This window comes from Pelodiscus sinensis, chromosome 7 (assembly GCF_052426305.1).
Source record: "Pelodiscus sinensis isolate ZL-2025 chromosome 7, ASM5242630v1, whole genome shotgun sequence".
Classification (NCBI taxonomy): domain Eukaryota; kingdom Metazoa; phylum Chordata; order Testudines; family Trionychidae; genus Pelodiscus; species Pelodiscus sinensis.
In genome coordinates this window covers 17,754,021-17,774,521 of record NC_143058.1, presented here as the reverse complement: position 1 = coordinate 17,774,521, position 20,501 = coordinate 17,754,021, and the positions used below count along the sequence as shown (strand labels likewise).

General features: G+C 44.4%; 1 protein-coding gene across 10 annotated transcripts in view; it reads left to right on the top strand.

Annotated features, from left to right (window-relative positions):
- Positions 1-20,501, top strand: part of NCKAP5 (NCK associated protein 5) — a 659,073-nt gene that overhangs the window by 430,417 nt on the left and 208,155 nt on the right. The window lies entirely within an intron of this gene.

Below are 20,501 nucleotides of genomic sequence, written 5' to 3'. Positions count from 1 at the left end.
AACAAGTTTGTAAAACTGTGTTATACATTTTTTTGTTTAGCAACATAGCAAGAAGTGATATATTCATCAAGTTTTTCAATTGGGAATATTATCATTTTATAGACTGAACAACCTTATACTGGTATTGTTTGTTCTAAAAATAGTTTGTTGCTACTTTCATTACAGATGTGTTAATTAATAAAAGGGAATTTGCAGGATACTTTTTAAAAGCCTATAGTATGAACTACAACTTCAGCTACAAATTTAATCCAAATATTTCTTAAAGGACAGTCTTAGGGCTAACAGATATTGTTATGCCTTTTCTCGAAAATTCTTGGTCATATTTCTGAGGCAGCTAAATTAGATTTAACTTTCTCTCCTTTCTTAATTGCTGCTTCTGAGATTAAAGAAAGCAGCCAAGAGAAAAGGGAAGAACCAAGCTTTCTAAGGTAATCGTTAACATCCCAGATCAGAATCATGGATTTGAATCCAAATTCTCATCTCAAGCTAATTATTCTAACTGGGATGGTTCCAATCAGGATAATGCAATCCCAAATTTGAGAATGTTCACATTTAGATTAGGCCCTTTATAATTCTGTAGTCATAGACAGGGCCGTCCTTAGGATGTATGGGGTCCCATGCAGTACTATTAAACTGAGGCCCCTGTGCTCAATAGCATTCCAGAATGGGGAGAATGATGATGTTTTAGAGATGTGATGTTATAATCTTCCGCAACATACTAATAAAATATTTTAAAGCAAAATTGAAACTACGTTCCTGTCGATTAAGACAGTAAATTCAGAAACTGACAGTACAATAAAACTCCAATTGTCTGGCATCCAGTGGTCCGGCACTTCTGATAGTCCAGCACCAACTGGAACCCCGAAATGCTCTGGCCAGCCAAACAATTGGAGCTGCCCAGAGGCGGTGGTGGAGAGGGGGCGAGAGGCAGGCAGCTGTTTAAGGAAGGCAGGCAGGCACGCGGGCGGGGGGAGAGGCGTTGGTAGGGAATGGCGTGGTGAGGGGCGAACCCTCTGCCATGTTGCAGGGAGGTGGTGGAAGCCCCGCTCAGATGGCTTGCAAGCGGGGAAACTTGTAAGTGGCGGCGGTAGAGAGGGGGCGAGAAGCAGGCAGCTGTTTAAGGTGGGAGGGCGAGTGGGGGGTGTCGGCGGGGGATGGCGCGGCAAGGGGCGAACCCTCCGCCGTGTTGTGGGGAGGCGGTGGAAGCCCCACGCAGCCGGCTTGCAAGCGGGGAAACTTGTAAGAGGGGGCAAGAGGCAGGCAGCACTCCCTGTCGCCCCCCCCTCACTCCCGCCCGCCCGCCTTAAACAGCTGCCTGTCTCTCGCCCCCTCTCCGCCACCACCGCTTACAAGTTTCCCTGCTTCCAAGCTGGTTCCGCGGGGCTTCCACTGCCTCCCCGCAACACTGCGGAGGGTTTGCCCCTCCCCGCGTCGTTCCCCGCCGACACGCCCACGCAGTGCGGATCCCGGCAGATCAGTCACAGCACCCTGCCGGAGTACCTCCCGATACTCCGGCATATCCGATAATCCGGCACCCCCTGGTTCCAAGGGTGCCGGATTATCAGAAGTCTACTGTATATGCCTGGGGTTGGCAAATGCCTGTTAAATGACTTTATTACCACCTAAATGGCTCTTTTACAGGTTCAATGTTTTACTAAAAGATCTGGCAGACTTTTTTTTACTTTAAAGTTAACTAGATCCTATCTGAAGGAAGCAGAGCCACAGAACAGGGATAGGAAGAGGTGGACATTAAGACCAGTGAGGCTCCAAATATTCAGGTGCCATACGTAGCTGCTTATCTGTATATCGGAAAGGATGGCTCTGGTCATAGACAAATATTTATTGCATTATATAGATTTCTAGGTATGAGAAATTTTGATCATAACCACCTTCTCTGTAGCCCACAAAGCCAACAAAGCTTCCTCTAGCTCCTGCAGCTCTTTCTTAAGACAAATGGAAACTCCACTTTTAGATTTAGGTGGTCTAACAAACCTTTGAAGCCTTGTCACTGATAAATTGGATGCACAAAATGGTGCTGACACTGTTGACAGCTGAGAATCCCATCCAAAAAATGCATTTCATGTTTCATGTCCAATTGGTTCTACAGCCAACCAAATATTTCATGGTACCTGCCAAAGAGAACCTCATTTACAATACTCTGCTTGCTTTGTATCTAAATTCCACATGAGGCATAGTGGTTCTGGTTTCTGTATTGCATTGACTTTACTGCAGTTTCTTCAGATTTATCAAACATTTAAATCAGAGTAGAATTTGGCTCTGCTTGCTTCAGTTACCTGTAGACATTTTGCGACTCACAATTCTTACAGCCGTGTTAAATGCCATATTCCGTTTTAGCTTTAAAATAAGTTTCCTTGTGAGAAAAGGAATTTGCTTCAATTTTGAAATAATTTAATGGGCCATTCTATAATAGAGTACAAATACAGTGGATATTTTGCCAACTTATGCATGCATGCAACATTAGGTGGAGATTCAGGGTATGTCTACACTACAGCGCTAATTCGAACTAACTTAATTTTAATTAGTTAATTCGAACTAAGCTAATTCGAACTAACGCATCTAGAACTAAAAACTAGTTCAAATTAGCGTTTTGCTAATTCGAACTAGCATGTCCACATTAAGTGGACCCTGAACAGGGCTTAAGGATGGCTGGAAGCAGTGCCGGCAGGGCATCAGAGGAGGACTTAGGCTAGCCGAGGGCTGTGCTTAAAGGGTCCCGACCCCCACCCCGGACAGACAGTTCTCAGGGGTGCCCCGCTTGAAAACCAGTCCTGGCTTGGAGTGCCCGGAGTGCCCACACTGGGCACATTACACCACTCGGCCATCAGCCCGGCTGCACTTGCCGCAGGCTGCCATCTGGGCAGAGGGGGCAATTGGGGGGCTGCAGGAGAGCTTCCACACCCAGAAGCCCGCAGAGCCAGCCCAGTCCTCCCCATCGGGGGCTCGTGCCCCATTCCTCCCTCACCTCCTTCCACTTACCCTTCCCTAGCCCTTTTTCTTGATGTACGAAATAAAGGACAATTGTGTTCAAAAATGGAATCTGTCTTTATTGAACAAAACTGGGGGAGACTGGGAAAAGGAGGTGGGAGAGGGGAAGAGAGAGGCTGGGAGAGGGGAGGGCAACTAAAATGATCAGGGGTTGGGAACAGGTCCCATATGAAGAGAGGCTAAAGAGACTGGGACTTCTCAGCTTAGAAAAGAGGAGATGGAGGGGGGACAGGATAGAGGTCTCTAAAAGCAGGAGTTGGGTGGAGAGGGTGCATACAGAAAAGGTCTGCATGAGTTCCCATAAAGAAGGACTAGAGGACACCAAAGGAAAGGAATGGGTAGCAGGCTTCAAAGTGATGGAGGTTGGGTCCATGGAGTGGTATTAGCCAGGGGGTAGGAGTGGTGTCCCTGCCCAAAGTTTGTGGAAGGCTGGAGAGGGATGGCACGAGACAAATGGCTTGGTCACTGTCTCCGGTCCATCCCCTCCAGGGTATCTAGTGTTGGCCGCTGTCGGCAGACAGGCTACTGGGCTAGATGGACCTTTGGTCAGACCCAGGACGGCCATTGTAAGCTCAGGGCTCAGGGTCGGGGGTCTCAGTGGACCCCCTTGATTTTCATGCACACCTGCTCCGGGGTGACCACTCTCCTGCCCAAGCCGCACTAGCCCAGGTGGGTGCCTGCCTCTTGCGGTCCCGGGCAAGCTCCCGGGAGCCGCCAGCCTGGTCCAGGGAAGAGGGGGAGGGCTGGGGGGCATCGGGTGGCTGGCTCGATCCGTGCCAGGTGCAGGGTCTGCTGGCTGGGTGCTGGCAGGCTTGCACCTGGCACGGGCACCGTAGCCAGCCCGTACAGGACTATGTAGCACTTTAAAGACTAACAAGATGGTTTATTAGATGATGAGCTTTCGTGGGCCAGACCCACTTCCTCAGATCAAATAGTGGAAGAAAACAGTCACAACCATATATACCAAAGGATACAATTAAAAAAATGAACACATATGAAAAGGACAAATCACATTACAGAACAGAGGAAGGATGCGGGGGGGAGGGGAGGAGGAAAGGAAGGTAAATGCCTGTGAGTTAATGATATTAGAGGTGGGGTAGGGGAGATATCTGTGAGTTAATGGTATTAGAGGTGATAAAACAAAGTCCTAGGTACAGTAGCAATGTTTGCAAGGTAAATAACTGTTTTCTATGGACTGACTAAGACCAAAAGCAATTCATTTCATATGGGTCACTGAACAGCTATTCTACTTGTTGGCCATTACAAACCCATATTTGAGCTAGTGGTCTATTGGCAAAAGACTCCATATTCCATTAGCCATCTGTGATGAAGTGGGAATTGCGGGGATTTTATTTCTCTTGTTATGTTGCATGTGATTTCTACTGTCTTGTAGTAACCCCATGTGTGTGCCTCAGTTTCCATGGGCATTGCACCAATACCTAGATGGTGGTGGGATTTTCAGTGTGATAGACTTCCCCACATACACAATGGCTGATGCTTTCAGTAACCTTAGCCCGGGATGGGGTGTGAGCAGAGGTGTGACCAGGTGACACCTTTTGCCAAGCAAACAGGACAAAGGCTGGAGGCGAGGCTGACTGCAGGGCTGGGAAATGCTGCTGAGTGTGTAAGTTAGTCTTTGCTGGCTTGGGGTGCAGCGAGGGAAGTCAGGGTCCTTGGCTCCGAGCCCCCTTTCCTCATAATGGATTGTACTGTCTGCTTCTGATTACTGTGCTGACAAGTCTGTTCTACACTGTATCCCTGTTGACTAATACACCTGTTCTACCTGTTGGCTGAGAGTCACATATGGTAGATGGGGGTGCAGGGTGCAGTGACTCCCCACACCTCAGTGACACCATCTAACAAGCTATTCATTCTGCTTTGGCCATTTAATTAGGATTAGTCTGAAGTTTTTCTCAATTTTTCATTTCACTGTGCAGCTTCCATTTACTTTATATGCCTTCTAAATCTGAACTTTTTCAAAAGGAATAAATGTTTGATGATAGAACAGGCAATAAAAGCATCATCAGAAAATTTATTAATGTAACTCTGCAGAACTCTTCAATAAGGATGATAGCCTGTAACATTTAGGAGTATTTTCAATGAAGAATAATGTGTAGTAGATTTAGATTGATATGCAAGTGGTCATGGGTTCATATTAGAGACATAAAGAAAACACTTTGTTCTCTTATCCATCATACACATTTAATCTAGGGGATTTTACTGCTCACTCTGTTCACTTTGTAAGTCAAATCCATAGATGAAAAAGAGGAATTTTATATGTTTTGCCTGACAGCAGTAATGTTAAACTATGAACAATTTGGGATGTTTCAGCTTCTGATTTATGTGAATCCTTTTCTTTTCCTTCATATGTGGTCAGCTTCTACTGAACAAAAGATATAAACAAGAAAACATTATTACTGTATTTGTTGATGTGCTGTCTAAAGCAAAGAATATTCTACTACACCCCACTGCCAGCAGAAAATAAAACAAGTGAATAAATAGATTTCAAAATAAGAAACATCATAGGAGGCATATGTTGATTTCAAAGCAGATAGCTAATTTATACTGAATGTCTCATTTTCTCTTGTTGTAGTTATTCTGCATTCTAAATTGATTGCTTAGTTACTTTTACTTAGCTACAATATGCTGTCCAGACCTGGGTCACAGAATTTAATAGATGGAAAGGATTACTATAAGCAAATAGAAAACTTAAAAAAAATTCACGTAGCAGAAAAGTTGATGTTATTTGGACCTCATCATCTGCCCCTCTGCAAAGCATGTCAGTGGAGATACATCTTTAATTCAACAGATTCTCACTGTCATGAGGGTTGGACTTAGTATATAAAAATGCCTTGATGCACTTCAGGTCCTGTTGGGCGTCCTAGGTTACAAAAAATACATGAGGTTGCTATTAAAATTCAAAAGGCACATTTAAGAGTGCCTGAGCTAGAACGTGATGAGGCAAGAATCTTATCTGGTGATTAGGACAATAAGGCTTTGGGGAAAAATTGGATGCCACTAAGAATGAGATGAGCTTGTTGAATTCTCAGGCTTGTTGGAATTTCTAAGCAAATATCACTGGGAGCAATTACTGCCTTTTTTCAATGTGTCCAGTCAAATTACTTGAGTGAGTTGTTGCACAGCCCTGGACTATGTGTCTCTCATGGCCCTGTGAAGACTTCCTGGGAAGAAATCCCACATATATTCACTATCCATATCTGCAGCCTGAGCATTCTTCTTCCATGTCACACACTACGTCTACATTGCATCCCCCTTGCGCAAAAGCCTAGGCAAATGAAGCACAGATTAGGGTATTGCCACACTTCATTAGCATAATTAATATGGGGTTGTTTTTTTTGCGCAAGAGGGTTTTGCATAAAAAGGAGCTGTCTACACAGGTCCTTTTTGTGTGAAAACCCCCTCTTGCGCAAGAGCCATTCTTCCTCATTTTTTTTAGGTGCGAAAATGCCCCCTAATTAATTATGCAAATGAAGTACAGAAATATGCTAATCTGCACTTCATTTGCATAGGATTTTGCACAAGAGGGATGCAATGTAGACGTAGTCTCATAGTGAAGAATGGTGCTCAACACTGGAAGGTCTGCAGCAGAAATAACATTTAAAGTACATTGTATAGGATTGTACCAAAACAGTACAGCAACATTGCAAGAAACAACTTACAAAATGAATTATTACATCAATTACCTTGTAGGATGTTTTGTAAAGTGACATGTAGAGAGTATTGAGATCAAGTGCATGCATTTAGAACAGCAGAGAAGGCTCAAAAAGAACTGAATATATGGAAACCTAGGAGGCATCTCAGTGCATTTTGATAACTTCTAGAGAAGAAGCTTTCACTTTTAAATAATTGGGGGCAGATACTCACTAGGTGCTAGTATTAATGTTACTTTACAATATACTCACCTTTGCTAACTATGTGTTGGTAAATATGGCATGCAGGTTTTTTGTTAATTGGAGTTATGTGTACGCATGATTATAATCTAGCAGAGGTACTTTTCTGCTGCACAAAAAAATGTTGTTATCCTATGTCATATGCTTTTTGTCTGTTTCATTCCTGTGATAGATCTGTTTCTGAAGCAGTGTTGCCACATCAGATCTCTACTTGCTATGAGTTTAAATCAGTGATCAATCCACTATTTTTAATGAAGTCCAGGGCTGAAAAATTGAAGAGACTGTAACCAAAAACATAGAAGATGGCATTTCATAGTTCAACCTCTGAAGCTGATATAAGGACATGGTTTACACCTGCAGGAGCCTCACTACGACTGGGAATGAAACTGGCTTGATTTTCCACATAAATGCACATTGAGCACAATCTGGCTGTGATAATCATGGAGATAAGATTTAATTTCTCGGGGTATGTCTACACTACAAAGTTAGTTCGAACTAACGGACGTTAGTTCGAACTAACTTTAATAGGTGCTACACTGGCGCTCCGCTAGTTCGAATTTGAATCGAACTAGCGGAGCGCTTAGTTCGAACTAGGTAAACCTCATTTTACGAGGACTAACGCCTAGTTCGAACTATCTAGTTCGAACTAAGGGCTGTGTAGCCCTTTAGTTCGAACTAGTGGGAGGCTAGCCCTCCCCAGGTTTCCCTGGTGGCCACTCTGGCCAACACCAGGGAAACTCTATGCCCCCCTCCCGGCCCCGGACCCCTTAAAGGGGCACGGGCTGGCTACGGTGCCCGTGCTAGGTGCAAGCCTGCCAGCACCCAGCTAGCAGACCCTGCACCTGGCACGGCACAGAGCCACCCACCCGATGCCCCCCAGCCCACCCCCTCTTGCCGGGACCAGGCTGGCGGCTCCCGGGAGCTTGCCCTGGACCGCAAGAGGCGGGCACCTTCCTGGGCTAGTGCGGACATCGTGGACCTCGTCCACGATCTCTGCACTAGGCACAGGAAAGTGGCCGTCTAGGGCAGGAGAGCTGCCAGCCTGGCCACCCAGGACCAGGTGTGCATGAAAATCAAGGGGGTCCACTGAGACCCCCGACACTGAGCCCTGAGCTTAGAATGGCCGTCCTGGGTCAGACCAAAGGTCCATCTAGCCCAGTAGCCTGTCTGCCGACAGCGGCCAACCCTAGGGATCCTGGAGGGGATGGACCGAAGACAGTGACCAAGCCATTTGTCTCGTGCCATCCCTCTCCAGCCTTCCACAAACTTTGGGCAGGGACACCACTCCTACCCTCTGGCTAATAGGACTCCATGGACCCAACCTCCATCACTTTATCTCACTTCCCTTTAAACTCTGTTCTAGTTGTAGCCTTCACAGCCTCCTGCAGCAAGGAGTTCCACAGGTTAACTATTTGCTTTGGGAAGAAGAACAACTTTCTCTTACTAGTTTCAAGCCTGCTACCCATTCCTTTCCTTTGGTGTCCTCTAGTCCTTCTTTATGGGAACTCAGGAAGAACTTTTCTGAATGCACCCTCTCCACCCAACCCCTGCTTTTAGAGACCTCTATCCTGTCCCCCCTCCGTCTCCTCTTTTCTAAGCTGAACAGTCCCAGTCTCTGTAGCCTTTCTTCATCTGGGACCTGTTCCCAACCCCTGATCATGTTAGTTGCCCTCCCCTCTCCCAGCCTTTCTCTTCCCCTCTCCCACCTCCTTTTCCCAGTCTCCCCCAGTTTTGTTCAATAAAGACAGAGTCAATGTTGGAAGAAACGTTATCTTTATTTTGTACATCAATAAGAAGGGGGGCTAGGGAAGGGTAAGTGGAAGGAGGTGAGGGAGGAATGGGGTACGAGCCCCCGATGGGGAGGACTGGGCTGGCTCTGCGGGCTTCTGGGGGTGGAAGCTCTCCTGCAGCCCCCCAATTACTCCCTCTCCCCAGATGGCAGCCTGCAGCAAGTGCAGCCGGGCTGATGGCCGAGTGGTGTGATGTGCCCAGTGTGGGCACTCAGGGCACTCCAAGCCAGAACTTCTTTGCAAGCGGGGCACCCCTTAGAACTGTGTGTCCGGGGTGGGGGTCGGGACCCTTTAAGCGCAGCCCTCGGCTAGCCTGAGACAGCATCTCCATGCTCTAAGTCCTCCTTTTATGCCCTGCCGGCACTGCTTCCGGCCATCCTTAAGCCCTGTTCAGAGTCCACTCAATGTGGACTTACTAGTTCGAACTAGCAAAACGCTAGTTCGAACTAGTTTTTAGTTCTAGATGCGTTAGTTCGAACTAGCTTAGTTCGAATTAACTAATTCGAACTAAGTTAGTTCGAACTAGCGCTGTAGTGTAGACGTACCCTCTGAGAGGGGATAATTTTACAAATGTTTCCTTATTAGTAGCCAGACAATGAGTGTCAGGAATGAAGTATTGCTTTTTCTTTGTTATGCATTTCTTAATTTTACCTAGGGGGAGGAGGTGAGACATCTATCTACTAAGCTAGTTTTCCCTAGCATGTGTGTAAGCAAAACTAGTATCTGTATTACAAATAGCAGCCAACAATGGTACATCAAATATAGACAGGACTCTAGCATTTTTACCACTTAAATAGATTTGTATGATTGAGTGTTTAAATCTCTCAGCACTATCTAGTTTAGCACTTACAGCATTTTGAGCAATGGGTTAGTTATAAAGCAGGTACTTTTTTAATACAATCAGGACCAAGAGTGGGTCCCATCACCAGCAATTACTCATAAAGAAACCAGCCACTCCAGTTACAAAGAGCCTTGACCTCCTTGTAGTCATTTTTTTGTTTGACAGGCCACTGACACAAGACACTCTGATAGCAAATAAGTTCTTCTTCCAGTGAAGTGCCCATGGGTGCTCCACTGATGGTATCAGGCTCATCCCAATGCCGCAGGTCCGAGTTTTTCTCACAGAGAAGAGAACAAGTGACTGGAGATCCTTCCTCAGTCTTTGCCAGCTGAACAAATACCTCCGCAAGCAATGCTTCATGATGACTAAACTCTTGTCAGTCATTCCAGCAATGGACAAGGGGGACTGGTTCACAATCCACAGCCTTCAGGATGTTTATTTCCACCTCACCATACACCCATTGCACAGATGTTTTCTCCATTTTACAGTCACCTCAGAGCACTTCCAATACCGAGTTCTTCCTTTCATCTTTTTGTCCACCCCAGTCGTCTCAAAGACTCTGGCCATAGCCGTAGCATATCTATCCTGCAAAGGTATCATGATTTTTCCTTACTTGGTGATTGGCTCATACAAGACCCGTCCCAGCAAGACACAAAGAACATGCTTCTGTTCATCAGGAGATACTTTGAATCTCTTGGCAAAAAACTACCATATGTCCCACCCAGTCTCTGGCGTTCATAGGAGCTTGCCTAGATTCCAGGGCAGCACAAACATTCCTTCCATACCAGTGTTTCAAGGCCATAAAGAGCTAAGTTTCGGTCACAATGTCTAGTCCCACTGTGACCATACTTACCTGTCTTCGGCTTATGAGCCATATGGCTGCCATGACAGATGTGGTCTGGCATGCGCGACTGCATTTTTGTTGCTTCCAACACTGGCTCACCTCAGTGTACACTCCATCCAAACACCAAGTGCACAAGCAGGTTTTGATTTCCTCAAGGATCCTCATTTCGCTGTGATGATGGACCAAATCAGAGAATCTCCTCTCTGGTATCCCATTCCACCAGACACAGCCATCCAACCATAGATGCTTCTCTTCTTGGTTGGGACGTGAACCTGCAAAACCATGTTGCTCAGGGAAGATGGTACACCCATGAGTCCCAACTGCATATCAACTTGCTAGAGCTTTGTGTGATGCACAATGCTTGCAGATGCTTTCTTCAGCACATCCGGGGCTCCATGGTCTGCATCCTCACCACCAACACAACCACAATGTTTTACATCAATCGTCAGGGGAGTGCCCAATCTTGATCCCTCTGTGTGGAGGCGGTACGTCTCTGGAACTGGTGTATCCACAACATCAACATCATTGCATCTTACATCCCTGGGGTTCAAAATACTACTGTGGACACTCTCGGCCAACAATTTGCAGTAGACCACAAGTGAGAAATTCATACGCAAGTCCTACATGGTCGTTCCACCAATGGGGGTTTCCGTCTGTAGACCTCTTTCTGATACCTCCGCCCTGGAATAATATTGGGGGCACTTGGTATTCTGATGTAAGGCATGCTTCCCTGGGTACCGTCTTTCTTATCACATGGGACACTCATGTGATATTATGCCTTTCCTCCTATTCTGCTCATCTCCAGGGTCCTCCGAAAGATCGAGTCAGATGGGGTCCAGGTGATTCTAACAGTCCTAGTATGGGCAAAACAGATCTGGTTTCCCTATCTCTATCACATGTCTCTACAACTTCCCTACCCACTTCCCAACCAGTTTTCTCCATCCTCAGAATGTCTTGCTTCACAGTAGACACACCGCTCAAAATACCTACCTTTATAAATGGAAGCAATTTACAGCTTCGTATGTGAGTAGCAATATCCAACCGTCTGCTGCTCCTCTTCATACGATCCTCGGCTACATCCTTCAGCTGAAATAACAAGGTCTGTCAGTTTCCTCCCTCAGAGTTCACCTAGCTGTGCTGGCAGCGTTTTGTCCTCCGATTGACAGTTTCTCTGTATTTGAACACCCTGTTTCAAAAAGGTTTCTTAAAGGACTGATTAATTTTAATCCTCTTGCTCCTACCTGGGACTTGGAACTGGTACTCATCACAGTAACAAAACTGCCATTTGAACCCTTGGCAAAATGCTCCCTCTCACTATTAATGGCAAAGACAGTGTTTTTAGTAGCAATCACATCAGCAAGACAGGTTGGTGAGATTGCTTCCCTCATAACATTCCCTCCCTACACTGTATGTCATAAAAACAAGGTCATACTCTAACCCCATCTGTTCTTCTTGCTGAAAGTCTGTTCTGATTTCCACATTAATGAACATATCGTCCTTCCAACCTTTTACCCAAAATCTCGTGTTTCCCAAGAGATGGTTATCTTGCATACCCTGGATGTCCAGAGGGTACTATCCTTCCATATCAACCAAACACGACCCTTTCACGAATCACAGAAGCTATTCGTCTCAGTTTCCAAGCACTCTCAAGGAACGTAACTTTCATTGCAATGTATTTCCAAGCTGATAATGGCATTCATCACCCAATGCTTCTTCTTCTGAAGTACATCTCTCCCTATGTCTCCCAGGGTATACTCCACACAAGCGGTAGCTGCATCAACAGACTTCCTGAAGGGAGTCCCACTGAAGGACATGTGTTGCATGGCCACTTGGTCATCTAATCACACTTTCATGAGACACTACATGATCTCCACATGAGTGGAGACAGGTTCTTTTGTTGCCAATGCAGTTCTCTCATCTGTACATAAGTGCTAATCTGAAACCCGCCTACCACTGTTGCATACTGCTATGTAGTCACCAACAGTGGAGCACTCCCGGGGACATCGCTCAGAGAAGAAAAGACAGTTACTCACCTTGTGCAGTAACAACAGTTCTTCAAGATTACTGTCCCAATGGGTGTTCCATGACCCACCCTTCTTCCCCTATTCTTTGTTTTGGCATTCATGCAAGAGGGTGTATATGAAGAAACTGAAGGGAGATGGGCCACGCTCACAAATTGCAAAGGAGGAAACACTATGTGACCCCTCCCCCATCGTGCATGCGCAGACTGACCAGATGCTGCTTGAAAAACTCCAATCTGCAGCGCCAGGAGAATGGAGCATCCACAGGGACACACATCTCAGAGAACCGTCGTTTCTGCACAAGGTGAGTGTTACAGCTCAATTCCCCAACCTGGCACTTCAAGTGTAGATGTGGGGCCTGGCTAGCAGAATAAACTCTGTAAGAACCTGTCTCTGTAACTCCCAGAGACAAACTTGTCCAGTCTCAGTTTCCCTGAGACCCAAAAGAAAGACGATCATTTTGTTGCCACTATCAAGTGTAAATTGAAAATATAAAATAAGCCCTTTCCAGGGAAGAGGTCACTTGAACCCCTCTCTCTGAGGCAAAACTCTTCCCCCTGCTCCAATCTCCGTTTTGCTTGGAGTTGGGAAAACAAACAGAGGTAGTCTGCAGAGAACAATGGGGCTCTGCTTCTCCCAGGTAACTTAAGCACATTGATTTAAGGACACAAAAATCAACCAATACTAGTTAATCAAAAAAACCCACTTTTATTATCAAAACAAGACTACTGTTGAAAACATAGTAAATGACTGGGTGTTAAAAGCCATGGAGTGAAATAGACTCAGGGAGAATCACTGGGCTGTAATCCTTAGTTACAAAAGAGAAACAATTAACCAGCTCAGACATGATTTCCAAACCCCAAAACAAAGAAAACAATAAAACTTGATGGACTATCTAAACTTTTCCCTACTTTACACATTTCAAGGGGGTCCGTTCCTGGGAGAGCCTATCTCTCCTGCTACCTGGGGAAAACTGCACTGATCTCAAAACAAAGAAAGAGAGAAAAAAATCCTTTCTAAGTTTAAAATTCCTATCTGAATTTCATTGGCTGAATGCCTGAAGCCCTGTCCCTCAGGTTCATCTCCTTAGTTACATAACCCTTTCCTCACTCTCCAGGTAAGTCAGACTCTCCTTAGCAGCTCCTATTCATGACAGTGAGTAAATTACTTTTATTGCTAACAACTCTTATCCTGAAATGTACTGTGATGTAAATGGTTTTTCATATGCCTCATGCGGCTTAATGTTAAGACATGCAGTGCTCTATTTATTAATGCCTGACAGCTGATCAATGATTATGTTCTGTTATCCGACAAAAAGTCAGGGCAGGGGATTCTCAGGCTGTAAACTGCCAAATTGGATCTTAAGCTCCAGAGAGTAGGGACCACCTCCTGGCATATATATTTAGGCTGACCAGATAGCAAATATGAAAAACTGGGACAGGGTGTGGGGTAATAAGCACCTATATAAAACAGAGCTGTGAATATCTGGACTGTCCCTATCAAATTGAGACATCCAGTCACGCTATATGTTTGTACAGTACCTGGCACTGTGGCTCACCACTTCTGTTAGGCACTATTGTAATATAAATAATAACAACAGGAAAATCAAATATTTGTTTCCTTTCCAGACATTCTTTTTTATCTGGGCATATTTCTTTTCATGCTTCATAGGAGTAGCACACCTTATCACCTGTGACTATTTCAGAGCCTCTTGGACCTGAATTTGCTACTGTGTGATTTCTAAGCATTCACTCTTTTTGTTTAATGTTTTGTAATTAAATGAAACATTTTAATAGTAACTTGGTATTTTTCTAATGGTTTTCATGAAATTGTATAATTCCAAGACATGGTCAGATTTCTTCTCCAGTACCATAGCAAAAAGGAAGTATGACCTTTATGTTTCCTTCGATACATATTATTACTGTTGTTTCAGTTATAATTAGGATTATGAATGCGTCTTTGTTAATGAGAAGATTCTTACACTACCTGGGCAGAAATACTAGAAAGGACAATAGCTTTTTACCATAATGAAAAGCAGAAATGTATCTTTTGAAATTCAAGCAAGGTTTCATGCAATGTCAGTTTGTCATTTTCATCTAAATGTATTGGTGGGGAGGGGAAATTGAATTGCTCCCCCTTAGTGCATCTTTTTTAAATCCGGCTTCCTGACAAATCTCAGTGAGATTGTTACATTGTGAAGGTTCATAGATCAATGTCCTCAGTAATTTATATCGCCACGTAATTCGAGAACTCTTACCATTTCGAGGTTGTGCTGGGTCTGTCTTTAGCTGTTGGCTCTATTGTCAATAAGAATTGAGGTATTAAACCGAAAGATGCATCATCAGTGAGATACTTATGCCATTTATACACCATACTTAATATGTAGAAACAGCAGGTCAGGTCATTAACTGTTTTAAAGCAGTACAGCCTCATTGACTTCAACGGAGTTATATCAGTTTACACCACTGGAGAATCTAATCCAGTAGCCCAATCCTCCCTCCTTTTCCGCCCCTTCAGGAACAAGAACATGCTGCCTGGAGGCTTTCCCTGCTGCAGCAGGGTGCCAAGCCAGGTAAGCATCCCCCCTCATGCCCAGACCCTGCACCCATATCTCCCTCACTCACCTCCCCCCACCCAGAGCCCGCATTCCTGGCTTGCTTTGGCACCCTGCCCAAGCCCCCTCTTGTATCCTCCCTTCTGGCCAGACACCCTGCCCCAAGACCCCTCTTGTACCCTCCCTTCTGGCCAGGCACCCTGCCCCAAGAGCCCTCTTGTACCCTCCCTCCTAGCCAGACAACCTGTCCCAAGACCCTCCTGTATCCTCCCTCCTGACCTGACACCCTGCCTCAAGACCCTCCTGTACCCTTCCTCCTGGCCAGACAACTCTGCCCTAAGCTTTCTCCTGTACTCTTCTTCCTGGCCATTGCAGATCATCTTTGTGATTTATACACAAACATCACGAAGTATTTTCCAACCATAAATGACAACAATAACTGGATTTGAAATCCATTAAGACAAGTATAACAGGAAAGCCAGCCAGTTTTTCTATGCAAGATTATAAAAACCTAATTGAAATCACTTTAGGTGGCCAATTAATACAAAAATTTAAAGAAGTTTCTTTGATTACATTTTGAGGTGGCTTATGTCAAGAATATTCAGCTTTATCAAGACGTGCAATTTGTCAGTTGTTAACCTTCACCAGCACATACTTGTGTGAAACTGGGTTCTCGAATTATGCAGAAACAAAAACAAAATACAGAAATTGACTGAATGCACAGCCAGATATGCAAATCCAACTTTTTAGTAGAGGGTAGACAGGTTAGTCTGTAACTTTAAAAACACTGAGTAGTCCTATGGCACTGGAAAGATGAACAAAAATGTGTATACAGTATCATGAGCTTTTGTGGGCAAAACCCACTTCTTCAGATGATCTCCACTAAAGTTCATCTGAAGAAGTGGGTTTTGCCCACAAAAGCTCATACTATTACAGGTTGAACTTCTCTAGTCCGGCATCCTTGGGATCTGATCAGTTCCAAACCAGAGAACTTTCCAGACCACAGGAGCTCATATTTTCTAGCAGCCTTAGAAACACTTCCACTGCTGCTTATTGGGCTGTTGGAGGACGTTTAGGGGTAAATTAGAACTAAATTAACAGCACAGAACACAAAGCTAGGACTGCTGGCTATAAACAAACTTTATGGGACCATAGTAAACTTGGCCACATCTATGATAAGTGGACATCTGCTAACTAAAATAATTCCGGAGATGGATGTTACTGGACCAGAGAGTTCTGGACTAGAGAGGTTCAACTTGTATATGTATTTGTATTAGTCAAATGTGCCACAGGACTCCTCATTGTTTTTATTGATTTCTAGATTCTACCATGTATGTCTTATGAATATCATCATTGTGGGGAGGGGAGTATATTTTTTTCTTTACTCTTTTTTCCTCTTTTTGCACAATATCTCACATTCAGTTCAGTTTTCCTTTGGGTTTGTTGCTCTCAGGTCATTTTGCCACATTCTTTGTCTCTAATGGTAGAATGAGATCCATAACTAACTTAGTATGATCCAGCATTAAAACTCATGTTTTCTACAGATTTCTTGTAAAACTCACTAGTCTTAATCACTTAACAAAAACAATATTTAAATAAAATAACATTTCTGACTCACCTACTGATGGTACTACTGTCAGTAAAATGTTATGTGTGCCTCACTTTATTCACCTGGTTAGGTGCTAATCCTCAGAGCCCTTCTGCATATGCATATATTTAACACAAGTGAACAACCCCAGTGATCTCAATGGGACTGTCCTTGTGTATAAAGTTATACATGTGGAGAAATCTTTGGGGCCTTAGATTTTAAATTTCTTGAGGTGATAGTCCTCGTCCTCTGTTTCTTCTTCACATTATAAAAGGCACTGTTTATTCTCAACAAATGATTAGTGCCAAGAGTGGCCTTGCCACATGGCTGAACAAGGGCATGATGAGGAAAAAAGTTCCCTTCATATTCCTACATGGCTTTTCCCCATTTCTGTATTGAGAGGAAGCATGGCCAGATGCCTGGTATTCTCTCACATGTGCCTACTCCGCCATGGAGTTGGGCAGCTTCAGTTGATGGGTTCATGGATGGGTAGAGCCTCAATTCTATCTAAATATGTCACCCAGCACAGCCTACCTAGTTTGAGGGAAGTAATAATCTGCTAGTGGTAAAGATTGGTATCCAGTTACTACTTCCTGGGAAAAGAGTGGAAGAGCAGTAAAAGAACAGCCATACTGCTCTTTCCCTGGGTTGCTCTTAGAGCAGCTCAGCTTCTTGCTACCCTTTTTCTCTAGCGTAAAGGTAAGAGACAATTTAGCCCTAAATAATGATGATTCCATTACATAAGAACATAAGAATGGCCATACTGGGTCAGACCAAAGGTCCATCTAGCCCAGTATCCTGTCTACCAACAGTGGCCAGCACCAGGTGCCCAAGAGAGGGTGGACCGAAGACAATGATCAAGCGATTTGTCTCCTGCCATCCCTCTCCAGCCTCTGACATTCAGCCGGGCTTGAAGTTAAGCAAAATGAGTTACAAGTTATAACCCCAAAACACACATATCAAGTAAAATTAATTGAATGCACAATTTCTAGATGATTGAGCAAAATTTTAAAAAGCCTCTATGTCACTTTAGACTAAGCCTCATTTATTTTCAAAGGACACTTTTGAAAACTTCCTGTTATTTGATTATCTGTAGTTACTTATTAGTTTATATACTCTGCTGAAATAATGTCCAAGTAGTAGCCAAGTAATAGGTTCTGAGCTCACTACAGTAAAACTCCAATAGTCCGGCATTCAGTAGTTCGGCACTCCTGATAGTCCGGCATCAAAATGGCAAGAGCCTAGTGACTGAGCTTCAGCAAAAAATGAGTCACAAGGTAACAGCAGCAGCAGCGAACTGAGCAAAAAGGGTAAAAAAGGGTTAAAAGAACTAAAACATTACAGTATATTGTATACAGTATGTACAATAAAAAGGGTTAAGAACACTTTATATACGGTATATACTGTATACAGTATATACATAACCAGCTTATAGTACCTCCTGATACTCCGGCATATCTGATAATCTGGCACCACCTAGGTCCCATAGGTTCCGGATTATCGGAAGTCTACTGTATATTATATTCATGAATAGGCACTAGATCACTGGTCTCCAACCTTTTTATGTCCAAATGCAGGTGTTTTTGTTTAAATTTAGGGCAGTCCAGGATATGCACTGCCCCTTTTCCCAAGGCTTTGCTATACTCATTCCCACCCCCTGCCTTCCCATCGCTCGCTGTCCCCCACTCTCATACACTTTCAGTGCACTGAGGCAGGAGGTTGGGGTTCAGGAAGGGGTGCAGGCTCTGGGCTGGAGCTGAGGAGTTTGCAGTGTAGGAGGGGGCTCCAGGCTGGGGCAGAGGGAAGGATGTGGGGTGTTGGCTGTGAGAGGGAGGTCAGGGCTGGAGCAGATTTGGGGTGCAGGAGGGGGTTGGGGTGCAGGAGGTTCTGGTTCTGAGTGGATGTTTGGGATGCAATCTTGGGCCAGGTGACAAACACTGTGGGTGGCTCCCGGTTAGTGGTGCAGAGAGACTAAAGCAGACTTCCTGCCTGTCCGCTCTTCTGTGGCTCTGAGGATGGGAGGACAGGGGGGCACATGGCTCCACATATTGCCACTCTGACAACATCACCCCCTTAGTTCCTATTGGCCACAGTTACCCAATCCCATGACCAATGGGAGATGTGAGCATGCACGTGCAGTGCTAAGATCTCTGATGCCATGTAACAGGGTTGCAGCATCACGCTCGCTGCTTCTGAGAGCAATGTGGGGCTGGAGCAGCCTCAATGCCCTGACAGAGATCAAAATAGATAGACCAGTTGCTCGTGACCACTGTGCTAGATGAAAAAGGATGTCATAAATTAAGTTTATAAGTCTCTATATCAGTTGTCGCTAGATAAACTGGCTTGGTATTTCAGAGGCTGAGCTCCTGTTCTTGTTGCAACAGCTTTTAAAGAAAATGAAAGTAGTTTCTTAAAGTTCATGATAATCATAGAATCATCAAATACTAGGACTGGAAGGGACCTCGAGAGGTCATCGAGTCCAGTCCCCTGCCCTCATGGCAGGACCAAATACTGTCTAGACCATCCCTGATAGACATTTATCTAACCTACTCTTAAATATCTCCACAGATGGAGATTCCACAACCTCCCTGGGCAATTTATTCCAGTGTTTGTCTACCCTGACAGTTAGGAACTTTTTCCTAATGTCCAACCTAAACCTCCCTTGCTGCAGTTTAAGCTCATTGCTTCTTATTCTATCCCCAGAGGCCAAGATGAACAAGTTTTCTCCCTCCTCCTTATGACACCCTTTTAGAGATCTGAAAACTGCTAGTGTGTCCCCTCTCAGTCTTCTCTTTTATAAACTAAACAAACCCAATTCCTTCAGCCTTCCTTCGTAGGTCATGTTCTCTAGACCTTTAATCATTCTTGTTGCTCTTCTCTGGATCCTCTCCAATTTTTCCACATCTTTCTTGAAATGCGGTGCCCAGAACTGGACACGATACTCCGACTGAGGCCTAACCAGCGCAGAGTACAGCAGAAGAATGACTTCTCGTGTCTTGCTCACAATACACCTGTTAATGCATCCCAGAATCATGTTTGCTTTCTTTGCAACAGCATCACACTGCTGACTCATATTCAGCTTGTGGTCCACTATGACTCCTAGATCTCTTTCTGGCATACTCCTTCCCAGACAGTCACTTCCCATTCTATATGTATGAAACTGATTGTTCCTTCCTAAGTGGAGCACTTCGCATTTCTCTTTATTAAACTTCATCCTGTTTACCTCAGGCCATTTCTCCAATTTGTCCAGGTCATTTTGAATTATGACCCTATCCTCCAGATTAGTCGCAACCCCTCCCAGCTTGGTATCATCTGCAAACTTAATAAGCTTACTTTCTATGCCAATATCTAAATCGTTGATGAATATATTGAACAGAGCCGGTCCCAAAGCAGACCCCTGCGGAACCCCACTTATGCCTTTTCAGCAGGATTGTGAACCGTTAATAACTACGCTCTGAGTACGGTTATCGAGCCAGTTATGAACCCACCTTATAGTAGCCCCATCTAAGTTGTATTTCCCTAGTTTATTGATGAGAATATCATGTGAGACCATATCAAACGCCTTACTAAAGTCTAAGTATACCACATCCACCATTTCACCTTTATCCACAAGACTCGTTAGCCGATTAAAGAAAGTTATCATATTGGTTTGACATGATTTGTTCTTTACAAATCCATTCTGGCTGTTCCCTATCACCTTTTTATCTTCCAAGTGTTTGCAGATGATTTCCTTAATTAGTTGCTCCATCTTTCCTGGCACAAAAGTTAAACTGAGTGGTCTGTAGTTTCCTGGGTAGTTTTTATTTCCCTTTTTATATATGGGCGCTATATTTGCCCTTTTCCAGTCCTCTGGAATCTCTCCTGTCTCCCATGATTTTCCAAAGATGATAGCTAGAGGCTCAGATACCTCCTCTATCAGCTCCTTGAGTATTCTAGGATGCATTTC